A 5606-nucleotide genomic window follows, 5' to 3' on the forward strand; every position below is an offset into this window, starting at 1 on the left:
GGCTGGTTTGAGAAATAGATTTCCACGGATGGGAACGGCCGCGGGACGCTGCGGGCAGCCCGAGCGAACGGGCGCCGGCGCCGGCGCGACGGCCCTCCGATGTGGGACCTCTGCGTGCGTCGGAAAAAAATGTGACATTCGGGCCGTCTCGGTCTCGCCAGATACGTTTCGCGCCGGAGCATTGGCGGGCGGGGCCGCGAGGCCGCGCTCGCCGCGTCCCCGGCGCTGGAGTGGACCCGCGGCCGGAGGAGCCGTCCGCCCGAGCGCCTGGCGGCGCCGGCGGGGGCCCTCCGATGGCAGGTTGTAATCGCCGATCGGTCGGTGCGGGGGTGTGGGTGCGTGGCCGCGAGGAGCGGCCGCCGGCCTTCGGTCCGTGTTAGTAAGGCGCCCGCCTGGAGCGGGGCCGGGGCGAGCGGCAAAGCCGCCCCCGTGCATTGGTCTGTGTTCGTTAAGCGGCCCGCTTGGAGCGAGGCCGGGGCGAGCCGAAAGGCCGCCCGCTTCTCCGGTCCGTGTTCCTGTTCGTTACGCGGCCCGCTCGGAGCGAGGCCGCGGCGAGCGCGTGGGGCCGCCCGCTGCCCCGGTCCGTGTTCGTTAAGCGGCCCGCCTGGAGCGAGGCCGGGGCGAGCCGAAAGGCCGCCCGCTTTCTTTAGTCCGTGTTCGTTAAGCGGCCCGCCTGGAGCGAGGCCGGGGCGAGCCGAAAGGCCGCCCGCTTTCTCTGGTCCGTGTTCGTTAAGCGGCCCGCCTGGAGCGAGGCCGCGGCGAGCCGAAAGGCCGCCCGCTTTCTCTGGTCCGTGTTCGTTAAGCGGCCCGCCTGGAGCGAGGCCGGGGCGAGCCGAAAGGCCGCCCGCTTTCTCTGGTCCGTGTTCGTTAAGCGGCCCGCCTGGAGCGAGGCCGCGGCGAGCCAAAAGGCCGCCCGCTTCTCCGGTCCGTGTTCGTGTTTAATATTCGGCCCGCCCGCTCGGAGCGAGGCCGGGAAGAGCGGCTAAGCCGACCGCTTCTCCGGTCCGTGTTCGTGTTTCATAAGCGGCCCCCCCGAAAGGCCGCGGCGAGCGGCAAAGCCGCCCGCTTCTCCAGTCCGTGTTCGTGTTTAATATTCGGCCCGCCCGCTCGGAGCGAGGCCGGGAAGAGCGGCTAAGCCGACCGCTTCTCCGGTCCGTGTTCGTGTTTCATAAGCGGCCCCCCCGAAAGGCCGCGGCGAGCCAAAAGGCCGCCCGCTTCTCCGGTCCGTGTTCGTGTTTAATATTCGGCCCGCCCGCTCGGAGCGAGGCCGGGAAGAGCGGCAAAGCCGCCCGCTTCTCCAGTCCGTGTTCGTGTTTCATTAGCGGCCCCCCCCCACCCGGAGCGAGGCCGCGGCGAGCGGCAACGCCGCCCGCTTCTCCAGTCCGTGTTCGTGTTTCATAAGCGGCCCCCCCCCCCCCCTTCCGGAGCGAGGCCGCGGCGAGCGGCAAAGCCGCCCGCTTCTCCAGTCCGTGTTCGTGTTTCACATTGCCGGGGAGCCAGGCACTCATTTGTGATAAAAGTGGCACTCTGTCATATTTTCAGAAAAGTGGGACTTTGCCATATTTTCGAAAAAGTGGGACTTTGTCATATTTTCGAAAAGTGGGACTTTGTCATATTTTCGAAAAAGTGGGACTTTGTCATATTTTCGGCTCCAAAAGCTCTTAAAATGCTGTTCCCTATATATGTGCCGATAGTGTTTTGGAGATCTGGGTCAAACCTCCGCATCTTTTTGGTTTGAGGGTAGAGGTGGGGGGTCAACGCAAAAGATGCGGGCACTTAGTCATTTTTTCGGTTGGGCGACCAGGGGCGCTGTTGGCACTTTGTCATTTTTTCGGCTGGGCGACCAGGGGCGCCGTTTGCACTTAGTCATTTTTAAGGCTGGGCGACCAGGGGCGTTGAGTGTTTGGGCGACCAGGGGCGCCGTTGGCACTTAGTCATTTTTTCGGCTGGGCGACCAGGGGCGTTGAGTGTTTGGGCGACCAGGGGCGCTGTTTGCACTTAGTCATTTTTTCGGCTGGGCGACCAGGGGCGTTTGTTTGCTGGGCGACCAGGGGCATTTTTGACACTTTGCCGTTTTTATGGATGGGCGACCAGGGGCGTTTGTTTGCTGGGCGACCAGGGGCATTTTTGACACTTTGCCGTTTTTATGGATGGGCGACCAGGGGCGTTTGTTTGCTGGGCGACCAGGGGCATTTTTGACACTTTGCCGTTTTTATGGATGGGCGACCAGGGGCGTTTGTTTGCTGGGCGACCAGGGGCATTTTTGACACTTTGCCGTTTTTATGGATGGGCGACCAGGGGCGTTTGTTTGCTGGGCGACCAGGGGCATTTTTGACACTTTGCCGTTTTTATGGATGGGCGACCAGGGGCGTTTGTTTGCTGGGCGACCAGGGGCATTTTTGACACTTTGCCGTTTTTATGGATGGGCGACCAGGGGCGTTTGTTTGCTGGGCGACCAGGGGCATTTTTGACACTTTGCCGTTTTTATGGATGGGCGACCAGGGGCGTTTGTTTGCTGGGCGACCAGGGGCATTTTTGACACTTTGCCGTTTTTATGGATGGGCGACCAGGGGCGGCTAGTGGCTGGGCGACCAGGGGCATTTTTGACACTTTGCCGTTTTTATGAATGGGCGACCAGGGGCGTTTATTGGCTGGGCGACCAGGGGCATTTTTGACACTTTGCCGTTTTTGTGGATGGGCGACCAGGGGCGCCGTGTGGCTGGGCGACCAGGGGCGTTTGTGGGACCGGGCTGACACCGGGACTTTGCCTTTAATTCGGCCGCTCCAGGGAACCAGGAACGCCGGCCTCTGCTCAGCACAAGTCGGCCTGAAGTGGGACTTTGTCATATTTTAATCCTGGGCGACCAGGGGCGTTTGAGGGACCGGGATGACACCGGCACTTTGCCTTTAATTTGGCCGCTCCAGGGAACCAGGAACGCCGGCCTCTGCTCAGCACAAGTCGGCCTGAAGTGGGACTTTGTCATATTTTAATCCTGGGCGACCAGGGGCGTTTGAGGGACCGGGCTGACACCGGCACTTTGCCTTTAATTTGGCCGCTCCAGGGAACCAGGAGCGCCGGCCTCTGCTCAGCACAAGTCGGCCTGAAGTGTGACTTTGTCATATTTTAATCCTGGGCGACCAGGGGCGTTTGAGGGACCGGGATGACACCGGGACATTGCCTTTAATTTGGCCGCTCCAGGGAACCAGGAGCGCCGGCCTCTGCTCAGCACAAGTCGGCCTGAAGTGTGACTTTGTCATATTTTAATCCTGGGCGACCAGGGGCGTTTGAGGGACCGGGATGACACCGGGACATTGCCTTTAATTTGGCCGCTCCAGGGAACCAGGAGCGCCGGCCTCTGCTCAGCACAAGTCGGCCTGAAGTGTGACTTTGTCATATTTTAATCCTGGGCGACCAGGGGCGTTTGAGGGACCGGGATGACACCGGGACATTGCCTTTAATTTGGCCGCTCCAGGGAACCAGGAGCGCCGGCCTCTGCTCAGCACAAGTCGGCCTGAAGTGTGACTTTGTCATTTTTTAATCCTGGGCGACCAGGGGCGCCGTTGGCACTTAGTCATTTTTTCGGCTGGGCGACCAGGGGCGTTTAGTGTTTGGGCGACCAGGGGCGCTGTTGGCACTTAGTCATTTTTTCGGCTGGGCGACCAGGGGCGCCGTTGGCACTTAGTCATTTTTTCGGCTGGGCGACCAGGGGCGTTTAGTGTTTGGGCGACCAGGGGCGCTGTTGGCACTTAGTCATTTTTTCGGCTGGGCGACCAGGGGCGTTTGTGGGACTTTGTCATTTTTTGGGCTGGGCGACCAGGGGCGTTTGTGGGACTTTGTCATTTTTTGGGCTGGGCGACCAGGGGCGTTTGACACCGGCACTTTGCCTAATTTTTAGCCGCTCCAGGGAACCAGGCAGGTCGGCCTCATTCCTGCACTTCTGCCCCTGAGTTGGGCGACCAGGGGCGTTTGGGGAACCGGGCGGACACCGGCACTTTGCTCTTTTTTTGCCCGCTTTGGGGAACCAGGCAACTCGGCCTCATTTCAGCACTTCTGCCCCTGAGTTGGGCGACCAGGGGCGTTTGGGGAACCGGGCGGACACCGGCACTTTGCCTAATATTTGGCCGATTTTGGGAACCAGGACACTCGGCCTCATTTCAGCACTTCTCCCCTGAGTTGGGCGACCAGGGGCGTTTGGGGAACCGGGCGGACAGCGGCACTTTGCCTAATATTTGGCCGCTCCAGGGAACCAGGCAGGTCGGCCTCATTTCAGCACTTCTGCCGGTCAGTTGGGCGACCAGGGGCGTTTAAGGAACCGGGCGGACACCGGCACTTTGCCTAATATTTGGCCGCTCCAGGGAACCAGGCAGGTCGGCCTGACTTCAGCACTTCTGCCGGTAAGTTGGGCGACCAGGGGCGTGTGAGGAACCGGGCGGACAGCGGCACTTTGCCTAATATTTGGCCGTTTCAGGGAACCAGGCAACTCGGCCTGACTTCAGCACTTCTCCCCTGAGTTGGGCGACCAGGGGCGTTTGGGGAACCGGGCGGACAGCGGCACTTTGCCTAATATTTGGCCGCTCCGGGGAACCAGGCAGGTCGGCCTCATTTCAGCACTTCTGCCGGTCAGTTGGGCGACCAGGGGCGTTTGGGGAACCGGGCGGACAGCGGCACTTTGCCTGATATTTGGCCGCTCCAGGGAACCAGGCAGGTCGGCCTGACTTCAGCACTTCTGCCGGTAAGTTGGGCGACCAGGGGCGTGTGAGGAACCGGGCGGACAGCGGCACTTTGCCTAATATTTGGCCGTTTCAGGGAACCAGGCAACTCGGCCTGACTTCAGCACTTCTCCCCTGAGTTGGGCGACCAGGGGCGTTTGGGGAACCGGGCGGACAGCGGCACTTTGCCTAATATTTGGCCGCTCCGGGGAACCAGGCAGGTCGGCCTCATTTCAGCACTTCTGCCGGTCAGTTGGGCGACCAGGGGCGTTTGGGGAACCGGGCGGACACCGGCACTTTGCTCTTTTTTTGGCCGCTCCAGGGAACCAGGCAACTCGGCCTGACTTCAGCACTTCTGCCCCTGAGTTGGGCGACCAGGGGCGTTTGGGGAACCGGGCGGACACCGGCACTTTGCTCTTTTTTTGGCCGCTTTAGGGAACCAGGACACTCGGCCTCATTTCAGCACTTCTGCCGGTCAGTTGGGCGACCAGGGGCGTTTGATGAACCGGGCGGACACCGGCTTTTTGCCTAATATTTGGCCGCTCCAGGGAACCAGGCAACTCGGCCTCATTTCAGCACTTCTGCCGGTCAGTTGGGCGACCAGGGGCGTTTAAGGAACCGGGCGGACACCGGCACTTTGCCTAATATTTGGCCGCTCCAGGGAACCAGGACACTCGGCCTGACTTCAGCACTTCTGCCCCTGAGTTGGGCGACCAGGGGCGTTTGGAGAACCGGGCTGACACCGGCACTTTGCCTAATATTTGGCCGATTTTGGGAACCAGGCAGGTCGGCCTCATTTTGCCACTTCCCAGCCTGAAGTTGGACTTTGTCGTTTTTACAGCCGGCCCGAGAACCGGGCGGACAGCGGCACTTTGCCTAATATTTGGCCGCTCCAG

Source organism: Hippichthys cyanospilos, unplaced genomic scaffold, assembly GCF_059441005.1.
Source record: "Hippichthys cyanospilos isolate Australia breed blue-spotted pipefish unplaced genomic scaffold, RoL_Hcya_1.0 HiC_scaffold_64, whole genome shotgun sequence".
NCBI classification, from domain to species: Eukaryota; Metazoa; Chordata; class Actinopteri; order Syngnathiformes; family Syngnathidae; genus Hippichthys; species Hippichthys cyanospilos.